Here is a 12,749-nt window from a genome sequence, read left to right on the forward strand (position 1 = left end):
GTTATCAAGGTGAACTGGCTTTTACTTTGGAGCCTCCAGGAAGTTCAGGAACAAATCCAGTGTTTTTGAGGTGTGGACAGCTGGATCAGGGTGGACCTGGGCTGATCCAGTGTCCGTCCACATGCCAAATAGACTGACTGCTGTGTAATTGGCCAGAAGCATCTCCCCAGCAGAGCCTTGCTGGTGATACCACTTCTGGGGATAATATGGCTGATAGTCCTGTTGTCACCTCAAAAGTAGTACAATATTCTGTGGCATAATACCAGAAAGGTAAAAGTAGAAAGTGGAGCTACTCAAAGATTTTAACGTGACATCTAGGATTGCATTCAAATGTCTGGTAATTTTGCACATAATGAATATTTTTAATATTCAACTTAGAAAGTATTCTCTTTAAACATCTACAGATTTGTTGCAGAATATGTCCTGTTTCTGGTGCTGGAAAAAAAATGTAAAACTGATTTGTTGATAGAGATGAACTTTGGGGTTTCACTTTGGTCATCTGTCAAAAAGAGGGTCCACACTTTAAAATTACTATCACTACTAAAGACAGGCTAGACCATCAACTTGTCATATTAAAAACCATTTGCTGCAGACTTTGCTTTGAAAGTAGGGAGAGACGGAGTTGCAGGAATGAACAGAGGTTATCCTGACAGTTCATGGGTAACATCACCATGGAACACCCTTGAAGCACTTTCAAGTCACTAATATTTTGAGGCTTAGGTGAGTAACTCCCTATCCAAAGTGACAATTGTTATTGGACAGGACAGAAAATTAGCCTTCCAAGTTTGGAAATGTTGCTGTTTGTCATGTCAGTTGTCCCACCTTGTCAGATACAACATGGCTTACTCTGCAGTAAAATGTAATATGACTTTTAAACTTTATTTATATGGGAGATAGTTTTAATTCAAAAGTCTGGGATAACCACTTCTGCTAAGAAAAATACATTAACAGTTAATAGGGAAATATAATAAAGGAACTCATTTCTCTATTATATTTCCCTATTAACTGTTAATGTAATTTTTCATTGTTTATCTGCTTTATTTCCTTTAAATGCAAAATAATATGAGTTCTGATTACTCTCTCTATCCCACAGCCAATAACTGGAGGATGCACCAAATGAAAATAAATTAAGGAATTTCTTATGCAAAAATCAGAACAGGAGAACTATGGGTGGTTCTACACAGATGCTTTATCCGGGGGACCATCCAGAATCTCATCTACTGACACTATTTTTTTTTTCATTTTGGCTTATCTCACTATAGAGTTTTTAAGGTAGTAGATTCCAGGACTGGTTTACCATTGTCTTCCTCTGTGCAGTACTAATGATTATTAGGTTGTTATAGGTTTTTTGGGCTGTATGGTCATGTTCTAGAAGTACTCTCCTGCATCTATGCCAGGTATCGTCAGAGGTTCAGAACTCACAAACTCTGAGAATGCCTGCTATAGATGCAGGCAAAACATCAGGAGAGAATGCTTCTAGAACATGGCCATACAGCCCAAATAACCTACAACAACCCAGTAATTCTGGCCTTTGACAATATAAAGATCATTAGCTATAATGATCCTACAATTTTCCCTGAGAGAACCTCCAACCATTAAAAATGTTTCAATTTCTCTGCAATAGTTTTTGTAGATGCATAGTTTGTATGTGTGTACAATTTTGTTTCCCACAAATGAATTTTTCACACACAAAAAAGAGTTACAGGAGTAAAAATTATTGAGAAATGCAAATAAACTATCCTATATTGCTAGCTGGGGAAAATATTTAGAAATCATTTGTTTTTTGCATGTTAAAATGAAATGAGAAATGTTACATCGCTAGTATGACTATGGATTGATAAATGTGCCAATGTTGCAGGGAGGGATGGGGTTAGAGAGGAAAGCATATAGAAGCTAATTGTGAAATATTGCGAGAAAAGGCATAGTATTTATTGTTGGAACAGGAAATGTGCAGCATGGTTTCTGGACATTTATGGCTGGACTGATTGTGTTGGCTAGCTGAGCGGCTTTATCAATTGCCTCAGGTGCCTCTTCTTATCCACCCTTCATGGCAGTTGCAGCAGATGGGCAGGCAGTGCATTTGGACAAGCTGACAGCTCTCACTGGGATGTTTTGCTTTCACTCTCTTGAGTTTGGCTCTACCATCTGCCTCCCTTTCAGCAAACCATGCATCTTTATTCCAGTTGATATCTCCTAATTGAAACAAGGTACTAGATAAGTCAGTAGCAGTGTTGGGATATGGAGAGAAGTTTTGTTTGCCCACCTTTTGTTTGTTTTTCATTCCACCAGAATCGTAATTTACAAACTTCAGGGGCATGCTGACAAAACCCATTCCTTTTTTTGTGGCAGTACATCTATCAATCAACCAAAGATCAGTACCCAGGTGTTAATTCTGCTCTTGTATACCTGTTTTGATCGCTACAGTATCAATATGTTCTGCAAAGATAAATCAAAAGTGATAAATCTCACTGGTCACAAATACAATTACCTTTTCATATAAAAAAATAGTTCTGTGTGTTTTACAGTAGAAAATGTGAATGTTTCCTTTTGGTGAAGTATCCTCTTGATTCTTAAGGTACACAATGGTTTTTGTCTGGTTTTGAAAAAGGGGGAATGGGTATAGATAATTGCATGAGTGAAAAGTTGGCATAGTCCACATAAATGTCTGATATTGTTTTCATCAAACAAGGTATCTTGGCCATCACAACGATGATAATTTGGATGCTATCAAAAAAGTAGGAAACATATTTCAGGTTCGGGCTCAAAATAATTCTACAGATGCACTGAGGATCCAGATAGTCACTTACTCAAAATGGGCAGGGTCATGATGCAGAGATGTCGGAGGCATCTCTACATGGGGCTGCCCTTGAAGACGGCCCGGAAATTCCAACTGGTCCAATGATCAGCAGCCTGATTACTAACTGGTGCAAATTACAGAGAGCAGTCAACCCTCCTGTTTAAGGCAATCTTCAGGAAGAGCCTGAAAGCTTGGCTATTCCAATGTGCCTTCAGTGATTGATTACATGGTAATCTCTGACCAAACTCTGCATAAAATGCCCTCAGAAGCACTTTATTCTCTTGTTGTGCAATTAAATCCTACCTCATCCCCCAGTACCCCTTCCTGATATTTTACACTGCCCTATCTCCCAGTGTTTTAAAATTTTAATCCTTGAATTTGGCCTTGCCCATGGTGATCATTTTTAATGTTGTAATGAAATGTTGTAATGTTTTGACTTTTTATTGTTGTGTCACTTATATACATTGGTTTTGTATTTTAGGTTATTTTATTTTATTTTTTTATTTTTTGTTATGTTTTTGTGTGATATTGTGTATATTGTATTGATGGATGTGGCCTCATGTAAGCCGCCCCGAGTCCCCTTTAGGAGATGGTGGCGGGGTATAAATAAAGTATTATTATTATCACAAAGGCCAGGTAAAGCATTCTACTTTGGTGAAGAAAAGAAAGGCAGTGGTGCTAATCCATCAGCCCATGCCCCACTCCCTCACAGGGACCATTTTCCCATCACACATGGGAGATGTTGCTTCAGAAGCAAGGATCTGTGCTACAAATCCCATCATCCATGGTCCATCCTCCCTCAAACCTCACCAGGATGTAAAGTGGGTCATTGCGGGTCTGTGTGCCAAATTTGATCCAGGTTCGTCATTCGTGGGGGTCGCAGTGGTCTGTGGATGTTGGAACCCCAGCCAGAAAAATACTTTGTGACTGGATAATTCTGGAAGATGTATGTTTGTTGTTTTTTTTAAAACTTTTTTTTTAGCTCTGTACTTCCATCTATATCTATCTGTGTGTGTGTGTTTGTGGGTGGCAAAGGGGATACACACCTTTGTGACTGGATAATTCTGGAAGATGTATGTTTGGTGTGTGCGTTTTTTTTTAAAAAACCTTTCTTTTGAGCTCTGCACTTCCATCTATATCTATCTGTGTGTGTGTGTTTGTGGGTGGCAAAGGTGTGTATCCCTGGAGACTGTGGGTTTGAGGGAGTTGCTGGTGAAAAAAATAACATTCCCATTCATTGAAACAAAGTATTGAGCTCTTATTCAGAGAAAGCCAGACACCTGCACCACAACATATTCCTTTTGATAGTTTGGTAACATGGGCCTGTTTTAATGCTGGGGGGGGGGGGGGGAGGTGAGAGGGAAAATATGCTACTCTTAAATGGTTGATTATAATCTTCCGCGCCCAGATTTTCTGCGCTGTTCTTCTGGTTTTTCTATTTCTTCTTCCTGCCCCTGCTGGTTTATTTTCAGCCTGTGGCACAAAAAGGGAATGCCTGCAAAATGGGTTGTGTTTCCTTAGGCAACAGGTGCTCATGGTTCCCCATTGCCCCATTCAACATACACCCGACAAAGCAGCTCACATCTTTAACAGGCTTAACATATAAAACAGAATTTGTCCCTCATCCCACCTCCATTTGCCTTCAAACAAGTGTCTTTCTGCCTCAGGAGAAGCAGCAGCTGCACTTAAAACAGCTTCACTTGTAAAACCTTGACTTTTTCAGACTTAGCTATATATATATATTTCATTTTACAGCTTTGTGCTGCAAGCCAATTGAAGATAAACATGTTTTCATTATCCTGCCAATTCCAGTATTTTTCCAGGTATCACAAAAAGAGCTACTTATTCTTATTTAGACGTCTAAGTGTATAACTTCTTTGCAGCAATTTTTCAGGACGCTCTTATAGCCAGTTCTTTGTTTGGCAGATGGATTTTTAAAAAACCTCAAAGGTTCATTTGGTATTAGTTGTAGCTAATCCATCCAGAAAGTGGAATATACGGCAACAGCCTTTTTTAGAGTGTACTACTTCAGACTACAGGTGGGCATTTCTGTGTTGGACTGCTCCACCATAAGTATTTAATTGGCCATAGAATGCTGGACATCAGAAAGAAGGGCTCAAGGCTAATTTGTTCTTGAAATGCCCATTTTCTGTGTGTAATGAGTGTATATCATTAAATGTGCAGGTGGAATCATGGTATATGGAAAGCACTGGCACAAATTGTAGGGACAGCTAGTTTGAAAAGGAATTGGAAGAATTAATAAAGCTTTGAAAAATCAATGTGAGTATATGAGTTGGGATGGGTCTATATCTTTTATGGAGGCAGTTGCTGGGAAATATGAATGGGATGGTGTCTGACTTATGAGCTCCCCATTGACAGCTGGCCATTTTGTGAAATATACACTAGTCAGTTTCCGATGAAAGTAGAGTAAGGATGGGACCTTCTTGGCCTTTCTAGAGAGCTCCAAAGTACAGAAGCAGCCACTGAGAAGACCCTTTCCCTTGTTCCCACCAAAATAATCTGAGAAGGTGGTGGGACAGATAAAAGAGCCTCTGTTGTATGCCATGAAATGTCTACTCATTACCACAGCCTCTATGAATCTGGACCTATCCTTTTCAACATATCTGGTAGTCACCATGCTGGAGCTGGCTGCTTTATGCTAACTGATATCTGATACTACTGAACTGATTTCATAGCTTTTCATATTGCTTGCTCTCAAATGCTGACCTCTTCTCAACGTGGTTGCTTAATGGATCCCATGGCCAGGCACTTCTTTCTATAATCAAAAGCTTTTATTTGTTCTCAGTTCTGTATCATATCTTCTTTTTGTTAGATCTACTCCTTCTAATCTAGAACATGTAGAAATTCACATAGGTCTGCCTGCTGCTTTGATGCTATCTGCCACGTCGTTTCATGACTGACTGTTTTTTCACATCCAGGAAACATCTTCTGGGGTAGCTGTGTTGGTCATGCAACAAAATAAAAACAAAATCCACAGTAAAGGTATATTTTGTGGGTTTTGAATTTTGTTTTATTTTTCATATATTTTAGTTTGAAATGATAAGAATGGGAATGTGGTCTACTCTGAAGCAGCTGAATTGGTTTCATCATTTTCACAGGATGTTCTGTTCATCACCAATAGCTAGTAGAAATTATTGTGATGGGTCTTAATTGCCAGTGTTTATTCATTAAGTGTGATCAGGTAGATGAATATTTGTACAGCTGAACTATAGATGAACTTCTTTCTTCTTATATACTCCTTGTCTAGAAATGCCAAAATAAACTAAAGCCAAGAATGGCAGCTCTCAGATGATAATCCTGGCACAAAATCATTGTTATCCACATTGTTTACAGGTAACAGTGCCAAATCCTAGAAGACTAGGGGGACTGTGTTTAATGTTTCTACTTAACTGATGTTCTTATTTGATCACATAGTGATCAGTTCATTCAAAATTATGGCCTTTACACCAAACATTAGATCTAAAATGATGCCTTTTTTGGTTATATATTTTCTCACTCAAGCATTTAGAATCATAACAGGCCACAATGGTCATTTTTCTTTTTCTTGGCAAACTAGTGAGCTTTTTAAACAAATGCGTCTGCCTAAAACCTTTGCTCTACACTGTATTGAAAAGAAGAAAACATGCTACACCTACTAAGGTTGGTGTCTTGAAAATATAAGAGTGTCTAGGAAGAATATGTTCAGGTATATCCCTACTTCTTCATAAGGCAGCTTCTGCTCAGGATACCTGTCACCACCTTGTCCTTTTCCTGGTTTTATTATAAGGATGATGGCTATGGAAGGAAGGAGCACAATGGAGCTAGTCTCTCAAGAAGGCTAATATTGTAGCAATGGAAATCTTTTTTTCTGCTGCTACCAGTCTTATAACATTCCTGAAAAGGCATACAGACAGTCCCCGAATTACACACATCTGACTTGCAAACGACTCATAGTTAAGAATGGGGGTGATGCATCAGGAAGTGAGAGATATCTACACCTAGGAAGAGAAATTCACTCCTTGAAGAGTTATCATGGGGAACGGGTGTTTTAACTGAAGCTTTCTCACCAATCCTTGTTTACACAACAAGCCAAATTTTTCCAAATCCATTTTTCAGAGGAACAGAAAGTGAGATGAAATCTTTGCACAGACAGAGCACAAACACCACAGGATTGTTATCCATTCCCTATGCTATCTGGAGTTACACTTAAAAATCGACCTGTTCCAACTTACATACAGATTCAACTTAAGAACAAACCTACAGAACCTATCGTATTCATAAATTGGAGACTGCCTATATTTGGTACATAGAATTTCATTGAAATAAAATGAGTTGATCTCTTTTAGTAAAGTATCTTTGCACATGTCTAATTCAGTTAGAGACAATCCTAATTGGAAAAGATACCAAGGGACAGTAAACCCAGATTAGAAAACCTAAAGCTGTGATGAACCAACCTAGAGGTGCTCGGAATTATTTTTGACAGCACTGTAACTGTAACTTTGTGACAACACTGTGGAGATGTTGCTGTCTTGGAGAAGAGCTAGACTGTTATAATTTGGTTCCTTCACTTCACTCCTCTAATCCCTTTTTGGACCTTCTGCCAGTAGATCTTAGCCAGGAGAGCAGATGAATAATGCCAAAAGAGGAGGGTTCTGACTCCCGGGGGGATTATATCTTATCCTTTTAAATTTTTTAATTTTAAACACAGGTAGAATACTATAATTTTTAGTAACAATTTCATAATACAAACAGAATGTTTTTCACTTAATTTTCTCAGCATTACTGATTCCACACTTTTCTCCCACTTGTGTCTATCAGTATTTCTCCCCTCCCACCTCCCTTTTCCCCCATGCTCTGAGAACAGTACTTTCCTTCGTTCACATATTATTTTAATTAATCAATTGATCATGAAGAGAGAATAGTTCAGTTCTTTGTATTTTTCTTTTGCTTTATATTTTTGTGGTGCAGCTGGCTGAGTGTCAGCTGCATTAAGATCACTCTGACCAAAAGGTCATGAGTTCGAAGCCAACCAGGGTTGGAGTGGGCTTCCAACCAATTGTGTAGCCTGTTGTCGACCTTTGCAAGCCAAAAGACAGTTGCATCTGTCAAGTAGGAAAATTAGGTACCACCTTGTGTGGGGAGGTTAAATTAACTAATATATGAGGCCATAAAAAAGACTCCAGCAAAGCATGCGGGGAATGCGGAAATACTTCAACAGTGTCGCAGATGGATGATGAAAGCGACAGCTCCCCTGGTGACCAGAAAAAGTTAAATAGCCTCTGTGTATGTCTGTATACGTTGTATGTCAAATTGGCACTGAATGTTTGCCATATATGTGTACACTGTAATCCGCCCTGAGTCCCCTGAGGGGTGAGAAGGGCGGAATATAAATGCTGTAAATAAATAAATAAAATAGTCCTGGAGCATGAAATCTGCTAAATCAGTGGTCTCAACCTGTGGGTCCCCAGGTGGTTTGGCCTACAGCTCCCAGAAATCCCAGTTAACAGCTGTTAGGATTTTTGGGAGTTGAAGGCCAAAACATCTGGGGACCCACAGACTGAGAACAATTGCGCTAAATATTCAAACCATTTTTAAACTTCCCTCTTTCTGTGTTCTTTCCAGGATTGTATCTAATCGTAACCTTCAATGGTCAACACATCTTTGACCATGGTCCATCAATAAAACTGCCAAAAGAAAAAGCATATGAATAAAAACAGCAGTACCCAATATAGTGATATGTGGATTGGTACCTGGAGTTTCATTTACACCCATCTTACACAATATGTAATCTCTAGGCATTTTTGGGTACTCTACATGATTCTATAGTACTCTGTCTCTGGAAATTGACCATAGAAATGTGCTGGAGGACCTAGCAATGCCTAGATTGATGCCTTCTTTAGGTATTCCCGAGATCTTACAGTGAGACACTCTATTATTGCAGGAAGCAATTTGCTCAATATGGTTCACCAAACAAACCCTATATCCCAGGAGCTGATCCCAGGGTTTCTGTTTATCCCAGATTATCTGGCAGTGCAGACTCATATAATCCAATTTAAAGTAGAAAACTTCAGATCAGGTTGTGGGCCCACTATTACCTGCTGTTTCGTGTACCCACACAAAATCCTGAAATGTATCTCCTGCAGATATGGGAGTTGTGCTATATACTTAATTTTCAGTCGATACCTAGCCATTGCAGTTAAAATCAGGAGGGGCTTTCTGCCTTGGAGGGGGGAAGGAGAGATGAATAATACCTTTTCTAAGATTCTTGCCACCTTGCATTAAAAAAACTACCTTTAAAACCCAATCTGCTACCTGATTAATTGATGGCACATTTTTAATCAATCAAAATATTTTAAACCGTTTGATCATTGCTCACCTAAACATTGCAGTCCTTAGAAAGACAACAGTACGCTCTGATAGGCTAGAGTGGAATCGTTAATATTTCAGAGGCTAATATTCAGAAATGGAAACATGGATTTAAAAACACATCATATTCCATTATAAATCCCCAGAGCCAGCCAGTCTCCCAGTTAAAATGATTTATATGTGCTGTGGCTTCCGTAGTAAGCAGACCAACCTATCATTGTTCTCTCTGCTTAATTACTTCCAGTCTTATTTAATACAAAGATAAGCATTGCTTTTAGAATTCACGGAAAAGCTTCTTTCTAAATTATATTCCTATAAAGGGACATAATAAAAAAACCCCTGTTAATTAAAAAAATCTTCAGTTATATTATGTAAATAATATGGTGCACTTGTGTTTGGATAGTAAGTTCTTCTAGTGCAGAGCATTATCTACTTTTCTCTTTCAAAAGTTTGTAACATATTCACGGATAGCTGTCTTGGCCATACAGCAAAATACAATTATATCCAAAACTGTCAAAATAGTGATACCTCTATTGGATTAACCAAAACTTCAACAGTGTGCAAGTTCAACAGTGAAAAATATAAGATACTCCACTTAGGCAGAAAAAATGAAATGCAAAGATACAGAATGGGGGATGCCTGGTTCAGGAGCAGTACATGTGAAAAAGATCTTGGGGTCCTCGTGGACAAGTTAAATATGAGCCAACAATGTGATACGGCAGCAAAAAAAAAAAAAAAAAAAAGAGTCAATGGGATTTTGGCCTGCATTAATAGGAGCATAGTGTCTCGATCCAGAGAAATAATGCTACCCCTCTATTCTGTCTTGCTTAGATCACACCTGGAATATTGTTTCCAATTCTGGGCACCACAATTGAAGAGAGAGATTGACAAGCTGGAATGAGTCCAGAGGAGGGTGACTGAAATGATCAGAGGTCTGGAGAACAAGCCCTGTGAGGAGTGGCTTAAAGAGCTGGGCATGTTTAGCCTGAAGAAGAGAAGGCTGAGAGGAGACATGATAGTCTTGTATAAATATGTGAGAGGAAGTCATAGGGAGGAGGGAGCGAACTTGTTTTCTGCAGCCCTGGAGACTAGGACGCAGCACAATGGTTTCAAACTATAAGAAAGGAGATTCCATCTAAACATTAGGAAGAACTTCCTGACTGTGAGAGCCGTTTAGCAGTGGAACTCTTTGCCCTGGAGTGTGATGGAGGCTCCTTCTTTGGAAGCTTTTAAACAGAGGCTGGATGACTATCTGTCGGTGCTTTGAATGCAATTTCCCTGCTTCTTGGCAGGGGGTTGGACTGGATGGCCCATGAGGTCTCTTCCAATTCTATGATTCTAAGTTTTCACAACTGCACTGGCTTCTTCATCAGACAAAAATGTTAAAATGCAAGAGAAGGGGAAAAAAAACAACAAAATTACAGGATCAGGGCAACATTTTGTCAAAATGTTTTCTTTTCTGTTAAGATAGTTAGAAGGATTATCAATGCAGGCAGAGAGAACTCCTCTCTTTGACCAGGGTTTGTAGGAGAACATTAATGATCAGTGGCACCACTAAAATTTGTGTTATCCAGTACTGTAACGTAAGGAGTTTCCCCCATGTACCTCCTACCATACAGACCATAACACAATATTGCATTTTCAGGTCTTTTAACCAGAAAATTTGACAATATAAGTGACACTAAAAACTCAGCAGCAATGAAGGCAAGCTTGTAGCTTGTGCAGACAAGTGAAACTAGGTTATTTGGAGCATCTTTGTAATGGGCTCATAATGGCAGCTCTGTCTAGAGTTGTTGTTGTTTATTTGTTCAGTCACTTCCGACTCTTCGTGAACTCATGGACCAGCCCACTTCAGAGCTCCCTGTCAGCCATCAACACCCCCAGCTCATTCAAGGTCAAGCCAGTCACTTCAAGGATACCATCCATCCATCTTGCCCATGGTCGGACCCTCTTCCTTTTTCCTTCCATTTTCCCCAGCATCATTGTCTTCTCTAAGCTTTCTAGAGTACATGTACACTATTAGAAGGTTCTAAATTAGCAGAGAGTTTTAACCTGGGACTATATTGAGGTTTGCATCCCAAACACTCCAATGCTTAAGAGGGTAGTTCTAATATTATGTTGTTAATTAGTGAAAAGGGATAAGACACTCTGGAAAAAACCAAAATCCCCCAGCCTGCTAACAGTTGGAAACAGTGTTGCCAGATCTCTGGGCCTGGCCCTGAACCTCTAGTTTTCATGGGTTATCTCTAGGCAGAAGATGAGGGTGCAAATTCTCCAGTTTTGGTGAGCTCAGTTTCAGCCAAGATGAAAGAACTCTGCATAAATTTCCAGTTCAGCTAGAACAGTGATTCCCAACCTTTGGTCTTCCAGGTGTTTTGGACTTCAGCTCCCACAGTTCCTAACAGCTGGCAAGCTAGGTGGGATTTCTTGGAGTTGAATTCAATTCTAAAGACATCTAAATATTTGTTAAATCTTTACCTAAACATGTTCTCCCTTCCGAATGATAGATTTTGTTTGAGAGCGTTTATCAGTATCTAGTTCCACACCAGCACTTAGTTACTGTATGTGGAATGTCATCATCAAGAATACAGAATTCAAATATTTCTCCAAAGTAATCACCATTATATTTATCTATACCCTGCTTTTTCCTAAGTATTGAGACTCAAAGTGCCTAACAAGTAAGGCTGCCTCTAGAAGCATTAAAAGCTGGATGTCTTGCCTTTTGGATCTGTGTTTTCCATGACATTTACTTCAACCTGAAATATTTCTTGTTGCTCCCAACATTAGCAAGGCCTTTTCATTTCCACTCCCCAGGTCAGTAAATTTAACCCATTACTTTCTGAAATGAAACCTATCTTTCCTCAACTGTATGATCATATTATCTCAGAAGCAACGAGATGGCCACTGCCAGTAGACACAACTATTGTTCCCAGGACACAGATTCAACAGAGATCAAATGAGAGGAAGAAGAATACTAGCACTAAAACAAAATGATCCTAATGCTTAACTGGTATAATATTGATAAAGCACTACAGTACTTTGACTATAACTCCTAAATAATAAAAAGGCTCAGTGGAAGTTGGTGAAAATCAATATCTGAAATGTTGCATGAGACTGGAAGTGAAATCTGACCATGGAGGGATGGAGGGAAGGGAAGGAAACCCAGCATATTTGAAGAAAGGGTCTGGATGCAACTTGTGAATAAGCAGATACAATAAACCCTTTCAGAGACTTTCTCCACTTGCTGGGTGTGCCTTAAATCTGCTCCCATTCTATGTAAAGAAAAGCCAGAGGTATATGTGAAGGTTTTCTCTAGTTCAGGACCATTAGAACTCATGCCTGCCAGATACCAATTTGTATATTAAGATTCTTGGGACAGTCAGAAAGCAATAACTTCAGCATCTGCAAAAAGGTAATGTCAAAATTGGCCTCATTACTAGCTTTTACTTTGATTTAAGTTCTTTCCAAATGGTGCATCCTATAGTAATGTCTTATTATATTTGATTTAGGAGTTATATATTACCATTAATACATTACTCTGGAAAAACTTCCAACAAAGTATGACCTCTAGGCATTTTCTAGGTCC

This window comes from Anolis sagrei, chromosome 1 (assembly GCF_037176765.1).
Source record: "Anolis sagrei isolate rAnoSag1 chromosome 1, rAnoSag1.mat, whole genome shotgun sequence".
NCBI lineage: Eukaryota > Metazoa > Chordata > Lepidosauria > Squamata > Dactyloidae > Anolis > Anolis sagrei.